The following is a 14,689-nucleotide window of genomic DNA, read 5'->3' as shown; positions in this document are numbered from 1 at the left end:
TAACGAGACAAGCTTGAAACCGTGACCAGGCTATGACGAATAAAAAGTTAGTAATGTTGGGCGTTATTTTTAACTGTTACTTTTCACAGTTACTTTATTGTAGCAGTGACACATGTAGCAGTTACACAAAAATAACAGATTGTCACACCTCTAGTAGGTAGAGAAATCAGATCGGTGAAGTAAAAAAAGAGTATATTTTCAGTGATTCGTTGGAACTTGGCCGGATTTAATAATGATGATAGGGGTACTGGTAGTAGTATCAGTAGCGGTACTTGGGAATTAGAAGTGGGAAGGCAAAAAAAAAATACAGGCAGCAAAAAGTGTCCGGGTTTGTGAGATACAGCGACCGGGGAGTGTGTGGTGGTGGTGGTGGTGCGGGGGGGGGGGGGATTTATATACAGCAAAGCTGAAGAAAAACCTACAAAGTTCTAAGTTTTTAATGCTCTCTGAGCGAATTTCGACAGAAGTAAAGGTTGACAGTTTACCAACTTAAGTGCTGTAATAATAGTTTTTTTTTTTAATTTTGATTCAATACTATACAATAACACTCTCATCAAATTACAATTAAATAGAAGTACGGTGTGATTATACAATTAAAATTCATTTAGTATTTGACTACACACTAAGAAACTAACCGACACTAAAGAGACTGCCGGACTGACGAATGCGCGCAGTAAGCGGGTGAATCATACCTCAGTGTCCATGACCTTGGCAAAAAAAAACCTGCTACCCTTCTTCACAGTACATGCAATTTTATTTTTATTTTTTGCAAGTTGCTTTACGTCGCACTGACTCAGATAGGTCTTATGGCGACGATGGGACAGGAAGGGACTAGGAGTGGGAAGAAAGCGGCCGTGGCTTTAATTAAGGTACAGCCCCAGCATTTGCCTGGTGTGAAAATGGGAAACCACGGAAAACCATCTTCAGGGCTGCCGACAGTGGGGTTCGAACCCACTATCTCCCGAACTGCAAAGTCTTCACTACTTGCTGTGGCACTATACAAATCGGTTAGCCGCGACGAACGACATTTTGTGCGTATTTCCGTTAATCATTTTGTTAATAATTAAAGAAAATAAAGGTAATTTCTTCTGTGGGTGGTTCTTGTTTCTCCAGTAGGTTTCCATTATTTCCGAGAAGGCTTGTTTACGTTCTGCCGACCACTTTGGTCTGTACTGTTTTTGTTGTGGTTGCTCTGATGTAACTTCCCAGTTGTTTACTCCGTGTCTAAAGATGTCTCTTTCTAGGATGTCTATTGAACTTATGTTTGCGTTTTTGAGGTCCTTTCGAAGTTCGTTAATCTTAATCAGATGGCTGAAGAATTTCATTCGTCTTTTCCTAATGTCAGTTTCGATGTTTGAGAAATTTTCTGTTGTTTTGATTGATTGTAACATGTATTATTATTATTATTATTATTATTATTATTATTATTATTATTATTATTATTATTATTATTATTATTATTTATCCCTTTCGTTTGGTTCTACACAGGACAACAGGGCTCGTACTGACTTTGTTGTTTTTTACAATTGGCTTTACGTCGCACCGACGTAGGTTCGTCTTGTGTGGACGATGGGACACGAAACGGCTAGGAGTGGAATGAATCGGCCGTGGCATTAATTAAGGTACAGCCCCAGCATTTGCTTGGTGTGAAAACGTGAAACCACTGAAAACCATCTTCAGGGCTGTCGACAGTTTGGTTCGAACTCGCTATCTCCCGAATGCAAGCTCACAGCTGCGGGACCTAAACGGCGTAGCCAGTAGGAAAAAATATATAACTTAGACCTATATTTCTCATACTAGGTTTGCAGCTTCCAAAACGAGAAAAATAACTCCATTGGTCATGGTCTACTAGGTGTGAAAATTTAATTCAAAATGAGAAGCGAAAACCACCAGATTTAGTAAGAAAACCAGCGAATTTGCAATTCTGATACTGTCTGCTCTTTGATTTAATCACTGTTGGTGTGCGATTATTCGTCGTTTATTTAAGCCTTGCATGGAGTTTCTCACTGAAACCGTGACATACAGGCCATTTTTGTGGTAATAAAGTGCTCTGACAAGCTTCTTTGTTACCAGTAAGACTTATCAGTAATTTGAAATCTCTCATAAATGTACAGTACTATGTAAACCATGTTATTGCGTTCAACTTCTAGATTACACTCGGCTTATTACAACTGACAAACGAGTTTCAAAAAGCAAAGCTACTTTACATTATCTCGACAAATTACAAAAGGAGACAATACAGCGCTAGCAATGGCAATGGACATTGCTGTCCTTAACAAAAGCATGCGGTCTTGGTTATCTACTGTGTAGCGTTGTTATGGGAACCAATTAATGATATTCGCTAGTAATTTGTTATAGTGGAAGGTATTCCTTTTCAGTTTCGATTTACTTAATGTATAACTGTGAAACTTTTCAGTCCGTCGAAACAAATTCAGGATAAATAGAATTATAAAATACCTTTAAAAAGTTAAAATTTAATAACAGATTATACCCGGAAAAAAATTAATGATTTTTCAGGTGATCTGTAATTACGAGGGCTATACATAAAGTAGTCGCAATATTGAACAAAAGCAATATTTGATGAACTAAGAAGTACAATTACGATGTAGTCACTCGCATATCTATTACCTCTTGTTAAATGTTGGGAAGCCGTTGGGGACCGTTGGCAAGGCGTTCTCTGTTGATGACAGCGACGGAGCGCTCTACTGCGCGGAGTATAGATGCCACGTCAGAAATCGGCGGCCTCGGAGGGGTTCCTTCAACTTCGGAAACAGGTCGAAGTCACAAGGACTCATGTCTGGTGAATACGGAGGCGTAGGCATGCAACTCGATACGGCGATCGTCTCTAAATAAACATGGACGCTTGCGCCGCATAGCTGGATGCAGATGTCGCTCCAGAAAACGGCAATATTAGTCGCTGTCGACGGTTTGTCCCTCAGGCACAGCATGCGTAAGTGTAACACCCTCGTAGTCGTACGCCTCAATTAGCATTAGCTTCATCCGACTGGGTTTCTGTTGAAATTTCTGTGGACGTGGCGAACCTGGGTGATGCCATTCGTTCGATTGACACTTTAATTTAGGCTCGTAAGCCCGTGCCCACGTCTCATCAATGATGACAATACGCTACAGAAATGCTTCTCCTTCCTTGCGGTATCTGTTCAGGTGGATGCCAGTCAGTGCATACCGGATCCATTTCTGCAGTGCATACCGGTGCCATTTCTGTACGTCGGTGGGTTGATGTGGGTCGTTGCAATTTTTATGTTACAGACATTTCGTCAGTATGTACCACACTGTTTCATGACTGAGACCAACCTCTACGGATAATTCCTGGACATTCCATCGAAGGTCTACGGAAATGAGACCACTCACGATGTCAATCTGATCTTGAGAAATGGACGGCCCGCCTGTACTGTGCAAATCCACAGTCTCATTCCGATCGGCACGAAACGCCTTGACCTATCGCGCAACCGTCCTATACGGTAATGCATTCTCGCCACAGGCTTCACGTAATCCTCGATAACATTCTGATGCATTTTTGCCACGGCAACCTCCATTTTAATCTACGAATGCTGATCACCTTTTGAAAACATGCTTTAGAGCGGTGAAATCGACACTCTTCACTTCAACGCCACACAACAACAACAACAACAACAACAACACTACAAGCTACAAAATAGATACCCGTCAGAAATATTTCTGGCCACGAGATACTAAAGATTTTGAGTGTAAGCAGATGCGTGTAAGCAGTATTTGCTCTGACGAAAGGTACAATCGCGATAACAAGAATTCCGGGTGGAAAAGGAAACAGATAACGTTTGGGCGAAGATTATGGCCAACCCTGAGGATGAAGGAGAAGTAACCAAGGCAACGTCACATGTGCAAATCCACAGGAGGTGTAGCTTGCGACATTGCGCACTCAGAGGTCACTCCCAACTCATTTTTTTCTTTTTTTTTCTTTCTTTCTTTTCCGGGAACTGAGTAAGGTGTTTCTATGGTTAAACATTCTGGCTATACTAGCTTCTCCTAATCAAGGAAAACAATTCATTAACTGTAATTTAGTTGCGATGGAGTGTGCACGATGTAATCCCACCCCAATATTTGACATTTAATTGTTTGATCAGCGCTGACAATAACTTCATAGGAACGGTTTTCCAAACGCCCTTGTGTCTCTGATAATCGTAACTGTTTAATGCCAGGTTATTTTTACTTTGGTTTTTGAGGATAACAATTATTATTATTATCATTATTAGTAGTAGTAGTAGTAGTAGTAGTAGTAGTAGTAGTATTTAACAGGGCCTATATTGACGAAAATAAGGGTCATTCTTTCTTACAGTGGTTGAGCGCGATGCCATTTGATAATGAAGTCGTAGTCGAGACCGCCAACATTTCTGCCAGACTTCGCACACAAGAATTACAAAGAAACTGGAGAATTTGACCCTCAATGAGTTGACATACACATTACGTCTGTTGCCAATGAGTTGACATACACATTACGTCTGTTGTCTTGAAGGAGCCGTGTGGTTCCTCCCTTCATTCCCCTCTTCCCTCATTGTCGAGCCAGTGGGACGTGTGAGCAGACGGGGAAGATAGTACCTTCCCTTCCGCGTGTGTTTCGTTCATGCTAGATATCCTCGTACTTAGGTTTCTCCACCTCCCCTCACTCTTCAGATGTGTGCATGTGTTATCGCGTCTGATGGATGTGACCAATGAGAGAGGGATGTACTGATTTCTTGCTTGAAATTAATATTTCTGGCCACGATATTTCGAGTGTACAACTTAGCAGCTGCTTGCATGGTTCTGTTACAACTAGTAAAGGAACGCGTATCTAGACATTTTTAAACTTTTAATAGTTTTATTGTACCTAATGTCTCGTTCTATTCAGTGCATTAGATTATGGCGAGGAAACAAAAAAAAAATGTAATTTTGTATACAAACAGCATGTGCTAGGTAAATATATGTAATTATATTCATTTCATTAGATGATTCGTAGGAAACAGAATTATTTTGGCATGTGCTCACTAAATACCCCTTTGGCTACTGCCTGTAGTCATAAAAATACTGTAGTTAGTTAGTAATGTTTTATTTCACCTGACAAGATTAAGGTCCTCAGGCCTTCTCTACCATCTAGCCAGGCATAGAAATATACATATATTACATTACTTTCATTGATCTGTCTCTGTCTTATCCTTGGCTTTGACAATATGAATGTGACTGAGGTATGAGCGATGCTAGCAAAGCCATTCCTTGTGCAGCCAGTCCCTGCTCTGAATGGTGTGAAAACGTTACTCATAGGTTCGGTTGGTGCATGCATTTCAGTGGGCTTGGCAGACTGATATGTAATAGCAACTTCTGGCTCGGTGTGGAAAGCAACGGGGAAACTACCTCACTCCTCATTTGCCTAGTACGCCTCTTCAGTGATGCCTAGGCCATCTATGACAGCTGATGGCAGAGCTGTTGAGGATCCACCCAGCCTTTGGGCTGAGGACTGAACATGCACATTACAATAATTAGATTAAATACAAATTAAATTAATAATAATACAAAAATGATGAGTGATTAAATTATATTTAGTTGAAATAAATTAAATATAATAAAAGGAAACATTCTTAAAACTAATATCCTACATGTAAAACAAAAGAGGTAGTGCATGAAATTTAACAACGTTTGAAAAATAAAATCACTGAGGATTTTGTCCGACTCGTTGGCCGAATGGTCAGCGGTCTTCGGTCTTCGGTTCAGAGGGTCCCGGGTTCGATTCCCTGCCGGGTCGGGGATTTTAACCTTCACTGGTTGATTTCAGTGGCCCGGGGGCTGGGTATTTGTGCTGTCCCCAACATCCCTGCAACTCACACACTACACATAACACTATTCTCCACCACAAGAACACGCAGTTACCTACACATGCCAGATGCCGCCCACCCTCATCGGAGGGTCTGCCTTACAAGGACTGCACTCGGCTAGAAATAGCCACACAAAATTATTGTTATTATTATTATTATTACTAAGAATTTTTTAAGTAATCTTCAACCAGAGCATCCATGACAATAGAATGATTGTGAGAAGCAGCATCAAATTTACGTTTGTTCCTTGTTGATACATAAAATGTCTCAAAAGTGCTTCTTTGAAAGTGCGAATAGCGCTCATGGCAGACAATTGCTGTGAATGAATTATCATAAATGGCGTTTCGGTGGGGAGGTAAAGCAAGGGTGGAATTATTAGTAGATCTAGTGTTAAGACTGTGATAGGATGAGAGTTATTTGAAATGTGAAATAAGGTAAAAATGGCTGTGAAGAATGAAGGATTTTAGGGAGATGGCATAGGGTATGTACAGTGCGGCGGATTTCTAGTCGGGGCCAAGACAGATGGTTATATGAAGGGGTTACATGGTCATAGTACCGTATGTTATGGACGTATGTCACACATGCATTTTGATCGCTTTGCAGTCTGCTCAATAACTTGCGCCCAGCGTCTCTATAAATCGCGTCACTGTAGGTCAACATAAAAGTTTGTTTAGGAATATAGCATAAGTAATGAACAACAAACGAACTGTACGATTATATTGCGTAATCATAAATTACTGTGGCTTTGCTTGTGCCTTGACTCCACTTCTCGCCATCTAGTCTTCGGTACAAACTATTAGAAGTCATCTGTCTGCTCTCGGTTCTTCCCGCGCACATGCCGTTAGCTCAAGGGGGCGGGGTTCTCTCATTACCCACCTATGCTATAGAGGAAGCGCTCATCTTCTTAGGCGAGAGGTGGAACCTTATAACATTTTTTATTTGATAGAATACTAGCGATACGCTTTGGCTTCTTACTGCTGCAATTTTGGATTTTTAGTGGCGTCCTTGTAGGCGACATTAGTTTGCTCAGTGTGGCGTTTTTCCAAGGTCCTTCAGGCCGCCTGCCTATTAGCTCGTTCCTTTTTCTCCATGTTATATTTAAACCTTTCCTGTTCTTCTATCAAACCGACTGTGCCTACTTCTTAAACCATTCATGCAAATTAAGTGTTGCAAATATTATTTTTAAATAAGCTTATTGCAGTTAATAAACAATGTATTTTAATAAGGATTATGTAATTAATTTTAAAATATGGTTTCAAATTTGAAAGTTTTTTTTCTGCAGACTATAACATAAAAAGTTCTTTTATGAGTTGGTATATACGTCGCGGACATTTTTTTAGAGCTTTTTATGCTCAACAATTATTTCTCTCATACTTGGGGGTAAAGAGTCTGCCTGGCCGAGGCGACAAAGGCGTGCTCGGTTCGCCCGGAAGGACGTGGGTTCGAATCCCCGTCAGGAAGTCGTAAAATTTAAGAAACGAGATTTCCACTTCCGGAGGTGCATATGGACCTGAGGTTCACTCAGCCTACAACAAAAATGAGTACCAGGTTAATTCCTGAGGGCAAAGGTGGTCGGGCGTAGAGCTAACCACTCTACCCCATCACGTGCCGCGGTTAATAATGGTGGAAGCCTTTACCTTCCACTCCTCCAAGGGCCTTCATGGCCTGTACGGAGGTGACTTTGTCTTTGTTTTGTCTTATACTTGGGGGTAATCGTTGATGGTTTAGACAGCGTAAGTCAAGGACTTTTTCCACTAAAATCGCCACTGTTCGGCTCCTTTTTTTGTCGTAAATGAGTGTTTCTTTCAGCTCCTCGCTAAATGTTTTATATACATCAAAATCCGTTCGGTGGTTCGCGAAATTAGCCCGCACTAATCCAGACACACGTCGTTGTCGTTGATAGAGATAGGTATTTGGCCTAGAGACAACCAGCTATGAATGCTATAATGTTTACAATGCACAGTAATATTATTATACACTGGAATCAGATCCAAACCAACCCAAACCAAACCTAAGGCGCAACAGCCCCGAAGGGTCGTAGCCTACCGAGCGACCGCTGCTCAGTCCGAAAGCCAGCAGCACGACGAATCCTCTCGGCCGTTTATTTCGACTTCCTCGACCGGGGCCGTCATCTCCCCGTCAGATTGCTCCTCAGTTGTAATCACGTAGGCTGAGTTGACCTCGAATCAGCCCTCAGATCCGGGTAAAAATCCCTGACCTGGCCGGGAATCGAACCCGCGACCTCCGGGTAAGAGACAGCAGTGTGCGGGTATCTGGCATTTAAGATTGCCCACATAACAGAAATTCCTACCACCGGACCGTTAATGAGCCGTTGTCAAATTAATGTATTCTCTGCATCCCAGTTTATCTTAAAGCCGATAGCAGCTGAAGGACAGTTAAATGCATCTATTGCAGTCAAGAACTCTAGATGATATTTTCACTTGGTTACTTTTATCGATGAAATGAGAACGGAAGATAATTCGGAAGATGTCCACCTAATTTCGTATTTTCTGGAATGTTTCTAAATATGGGAAAATATTCCGAAATTTCGTAGGACGTAGCAATAATGGTCTTCATACACATCATACACAAAACCAACCATCACGGTAACATGTACGAGTTCAATACATCGTTCTACAGGGTGGTCGGACACAACGTGAACCGGGTATATGAGCGTTATAGGGTTGGTCATACTGATAAATAATTCGAAAGAAATAATTCGATATCTCGCGCCGTTGTCATGTTATCAACTGTTAAAATTAGCCAATCAGATCGCTTCACGGGCGAAATGAAATGGGCTTTGGGAGGCGATGTTGCTGAATCTGCACGCGGCTTAAGACCGGCTTGAGAGAACCAATGGAAGAAACAAATCTTCCCCAAGGGAGAGTTAACACACGGACCTCCGAGCTTATAGGATCGCTACGGAGACACTGGCTGAAACCCATGGTGTGTTTGTACTTGATGCTTGCAAAGCCCAGCTGAATTCGCCCGCGCGGCGATGTGATTGGCTAACTTCAGCAGCTGATAAAATGACAAAGGCGCGAGATATCGAATTATTTTTCAAATTATTTATGAGTATGGCCAACCCTGTAACGCTCATATACTCTGTTCACGCTGTTTCCGACCACCCTCTGTACAGGGTTGGCATCAAGGAATGCATCCTAACGTAAAACTGGGCCAAGTTTAGCTACAATCCCATCGGAGTGTACGGAAAGGGACAGAGAATGAAGAATTTAACCCACATGCTCCTAACCGCCATGGTCACTGACATTGATAGGAATCCGCCGGTTCCGAAACTCCACGAACAAGTCTGAAATAGCCTTATCCACAACGAAAAAGGTATTGTAATAGTAATAAGAAAATGAAAAAAAAGAAGAATCATATTTCATCGAGTAAGCCTTTGTTCTCTATTTATTTATTTATTTATTTATTTATTTATTTATTTATTTATTTATTTATTTATTTATTTATTTATTTATTTATTTATTTTATTCATTTCTCCTCTACTTTTCATCAAGTAGAAGAAGAAGAAAATTAAGGGAAAGAAGAAGAAGTCATATTTGATTGAGGAAACCCTCGGCCATTGTTCGTTTTCTTTCTTTCTTTCTTTCTTTCTTTCTTTCTTTCTTCTCCGCTGTTCCAAAATAATTTTAAAAATGAAGGAAAAGATGAAGTCATAGTTGATTGAGGAAGCCCTCAGGCATTGTTCTCCTTCTTACTTTCCCCTACACTTTTGATAAAGAAGAAGAAGAAGAAGAAGAAGAAGAAGAAGAAGAAGAAGAAGAAAAGGAACAAAAGAAGTCATATTTGGTTGAGGAAACCCTCAGCCGTTCTTCTTTTCCTTCTTTCTCTCCTACTTTTCCTAAAGAAGACGAAAGAAAAAATGAAACGAAGGAAAAATGAGCCGTACTTGATAGAGTAAGCTGTCAGGAACTCTTCTTTTTCTGATTTTCTCCACTGCTTTACTTAAAGGATAAGAAGGAAAGAAGTGGAAAAAAAGTTTTTTCTAATGGTTTAACTTCGCACTAACACATTAAATGTTTTCGGCTAGCCCCCAGCATTTGCCTGGTGTAAAAATGGGAAACCATGAAAAACCATTTCACGGCAAAAATAGAAGGAGCCATATTTGATCGAGTAAGCCTTCAGGATCTGTTCTTTCTTTCTTTTTTTCTTTCTTTCTTTCTTTCTTTCTTTCTTTCTTTCTTTCTTTCTCTCTCTCTCCACTACATTTGCAGCACTCTAACGGGGTCATGGGTGCTGACCAGAACGCTTACGGATATTTAGTTCATAAGACAGAGCGCGTACTAATCCACCTGTCGGTGCATATGGGTTAATTTTCTTTAGTCCAGCGAATACCTTTGAATGTTTTGCACTGTACGACATGACATGCGTTACGTGCAATGAGAGCTAGCCAATTATATTTATGGCCTCGTTCCGCCCATGCTTGTAGGTTTTTTGGCTTGCAGGGCATCACGGCAGCTGAACGTGTCTCCGGGGAGCCATCGTTTGCCGGAACTTGTTTCAGTCGGTCCGTCTCCCGCCCGTATCGCCCCCATTCTTCACGCGCGATGGTAATGTTATAGCTGGGGCCCGGAGGAGGCTATGCCACGTGATCTTTCCCATTTCATTCCATTCCATTCCATTCTACCGTTCGTACGTGCTGTTATCCCACGTTAAAGCTCCTCTCGGAATGGGAGCAATAGTTTAATACGAGTATAGACTGGACCATTTTATCGGCAAGAACAATTCCTATCAGGAGCGGTGCAGCAATTTATGGCTTCTCCGGGATTTTTTAAAGACCTCTTTACACTGATTTTTTAAGATAAAGGTAATGGGTGTACGTGATTCACTTACACAGATAAACTAATCCGTACGTACACGTATAGGCCTACGTACTTTTATAAATGCATACCTTCGTAGACGAGCGCACCACACAGTGCCGATCAAAAGTTTAGGACCACATAAAGAAATCACGAAATGTCATCTAGAACCTAAAATTGAGCTATTAGACCTCTGTAATTTTCTTTCTGAGCTCTCACGTCTAATAGGATATACTGTATGTCGCCTGATTTCATTGAGTTAGTCCAAGTAACTTACTGTAGAAGTTACGAATGTTTAACTCTTGGAAGATTACACCAACAATTCAAAACTTTTAGTAATATATTGTACTGTATACTATTTCCAAGAGTAGAGTATTTATCACCGGGTGAGTTGGCCGTGCGGTTAGACGCGCGCGGCTGTGAGCTTGCATCCAGGAGATAGTGGGTTCGAATCCCACTGTCTGCAGCCCTGAAGATGGTTTTCCGTGGGTTTTCATTTTCACACCAGGCAAATGCTGTACCTTAATTAAGGCCACGGTCGCTTCCTTCCAACTTCTAGGCCTTTTCTACCCCATCGTCGCCATAAGACCTATCTGTGTCGGTGCGACGTAAAGCCACTAGCAAAATAATAATAATAATAATAATAACAATAATAATAATAAAAAAAATTTGGAGCATGGATCATGCGGAACGAACAGGACACAGATGAAATGAAATGACGTATGGCTTTTAGTGCCGCGAGTGTCCGAGGACATGTTCGGCTCGCCAGGTGCAGGTCTTTCGATTTGACACCCGTAGGTAACCTGCGCGTAGTGATGAGGATAAAATGACGATAAAGACAATACATACACTCAGCCCCATGTCAGGGAAATTAACCAATAATGGTTAAAATTTCCGACGCTGCGGAGAATCGAACCCGGGACCCCTGTGACCAAAGGCCAGCACGCTAACCATTTAGCCATGGAGCCGGACAGGATACAGATAAAATAGAGTGTAACAGGGCAAGAAAATCGTTCATCGACAAAGGAAAAAATACAGCATTGTGCAAAATTGTCTTCTTCTTCTTCTTCCGCTTTTCCCACATTTTGTGGGGTCGCGGGTTCGAACTGTGCCGAACATGTTGATTTACCTCTGTTTTACGACCGGATGCTCTTCCTGATGTCGACCCTGTATGGAGGGATATAATTACTAATGCGTGTTACTGTGGTGATTGGTAGTGTAGTGTGTTTTCTCAGTATGAAGAGGAAAGTGTTCGAACAAACACAGACACCAAGTGCCCCGAGCCAGAATAATTAATCCAACGCGATTAAATTTCTTCAGTTCGGCCCAGAATAGAACGCGGGACCCTCTGAACCGAAAGCCTCAACGCTGACCATTCAGCCAAGGAATCGGACAGCAGTGTGCAATATGTCCTGAATAAATAAATGTTCACGATTAAGTAACTAAAGTTTGGGGAAACATGCATTTATTGAAAGAAAATTATAGGATTGAATGTCGTTTGGTGTGAGAATAACGTGTATTCCCCACTGTCCTTCAGTACATATTGCGTCATGCACTTCCCTTTCTTGCTCGATCAGCTGCTGTCGTTCCTCAACAGCGGGGAGCAAACTGGCTCCGAAGTTGTTTCGGTCCGAGTTGACGCTAGGTATTACAGTATTTATGCATTGGCTATACAAGAAAGGTGTTCGGAAAACCAATGCATGTGGCAACAGTATATACCACTTGAACTTCCGAGTTTCCGAGCTGCTCGATCTGTCCAAGCTCGTTTCTACTTATTGTGATGTCCGACTCGTTGGCGGAACGGTCAGCGTACTGGCCTTCGGTTCAGAGGGTCCCGGGTTCGATTCTCGGCCATGTCTGGGATTTTAACCTTAATTGGTTAATTCCAATGGCACGGGGGCTGGGTGTATGTGTTGTCTTCATCATCATTTCATCCTCATCAAGAAGCGCAGGTCGCCTACAGGCGTCAATTAGAAAGACCTGCACCTGGCGAGCCGAACCCGTCCTGGGATATCCCGGCACTAAAAGCCATACGACATTTCATTTCACTTATTGTGATCAGACAGTTCCGTAGATTCATTTGTTCAGTGAAGTTTAGCATCTTTTTCGAATTTGGCTGTTCTAAGCACTTATTGAGCAAGAAGCTGTGAACGAGTATAGACAGGGTGAGACCCAATTTTTATAAATGAGTTTGAGTGATTCTACACTCGTTTTGCAGAGATCTGTAACATATCTCTCCTACTGTCCTTAAAATCTACCTCTGAGTAAATGCCATTTAGAGTGAGTGTTTCAGCTCAAAAGTGGTAAACGTAATTAGTTAATCATTTCTCACAATTCTAATCAGGCGGCGTGTTGCTCATTTGCAAGCGAGCGTTATTGGTTTGAAGTGATTGTAGCTTTAAAATAGAATAACTGTCACTGTATGATTTGCAGTTACGTTAAACATATAGATAGCTATACCAATTGACATAATCGCTGAGAAAACCCCATTACGCCTTTCACTGAATGCTATTTGTGTCAAATCCGGTATTATCTCTTTCTCTGTACAGGTAGATAGAACGAGACAACAGATGATGGATGGTATTACAAATTTTAACGTACATTCAGATTCAATTTTCATTGTGGATGCCATTTATCGCTTAAAATACTGATACCACCAGAACTGTTCGGATGTTCGTAATTATTGATAATATGTAATGAGGGTGTTGATTGGACCAAGCGGATTGTGGTCTATTCGGGTATGAGGGGAATAGAGGGCGATGGTGGAGTGTTGATGCATGCATTGTAACCTGATGAAGGGAAGTGGATAAAATACACTTATTTCACTTTAGGCCTACGTACGTTTATTAACACAAGTAGGCATGTAGTAGTACTATGGCTAGCCTCATATAAAGTAAGTCAGGATGATCAGATGATGATGTTGTGATTATTGGGATTTGATTATTTGGACTCGGAAGACGGCGATGAATTATGTATGTAAAGTATTTATTCAATTGTTTGTTTTGGTTTTCCTCAGTATGTGAATTTTGGAATTGTTTGATTGGTTTGAAGTTAATATGATTTTAAGATTATTTGTCATGGTAATTCTGGTGCATCCTGTACCACACGCGCCACATCGGCGTGGGAGATTTCCGGTTTCGTAAAGTTGCACCAATTTCGTAATTTTTCTAGAGGCTTCCTAAATGTTCCTTGTCAGCACTATTTTTTCTGCGCTCCTATTGGAGAAAATAAAAGGAAATGTGATTGGTAGGTGAAGGAAATCATCGTACGCTCATTGGCCGTGGTAATATTTCATAATTTCCGGGGAGAAGCGTTGTCGCTGGAGCCTTGCTCTGCGAGGGCGTCTTTTCTGTTTGACCACTGAAGGGAACGGTCACCTTCCAAGGTACGGGTCTTCTTGGCCCCGCCATCCGGTAAGCACTGATTATTATTTTTTAACTTTTCTGGTATTCAGTTTCAGATGTAGTGTTTCATTTTATTTATCTTGCCGGAGCGTACCCGTGTTTCCTTCTGCTTCCAAATGTTATAATTATGACTTAGCCGTTTCGGTAAGTCGCCTCACTTTGTCAAGAGATAGTTCCCGTTTGTTGTTTTGTAAATTAATTGTTATACGCCTTTCGAAGTAATCCTTATCAGTAATATTTTTCTCGGGACTATCTCATTCATCCCGCTTCATCATGGAATATTCATCTTTAGGTCGGGTACCCTTTCTCAGAAGTGTTTTTGAGGGGGCTACCCTCTGAAGATGCTCTGCTCCATGATTATACGTAAATTATTTTTCCTCCTTAGATGTATCTCTTCATTTTAGTATAACGTTACCTTCCTTTATTTATTTCGAACTGTTTTGGGTTTTTAAAGGTAACGCCACGACAGTGGAACGTCATGTGTGATGTTCCGGTGTAAAATAAATTTAATTACTAAATGCTACCCTCATGTAAATTGTAATGGTTGTTGAAATTATGCCGTCATTATTTTAATTGTATCTTGGTTATTGCTTTATATATGAAATCGAATCTAACTTGTTAAGTA

The sequence above is a fragment of the Anabrus simplex genome, chromosome 4, assembly GCF_040414725.1.
Source record: "Anabrus simplex isolate iqAnaSimp1 chromosome 4, ASM4041472v1, whole genome shotgun sequence".
In the NCBI taxonomy this organism is placed as follows: domain Eukaryota; kingdom Metazoa; phylum Arthropoda; class Insecta; order Orthoptera; family Tettigoniidae; genus Anabrus; species Anabrus simplex.
This window is presented reverse-complemented; position numbering follows the sequence as displayed.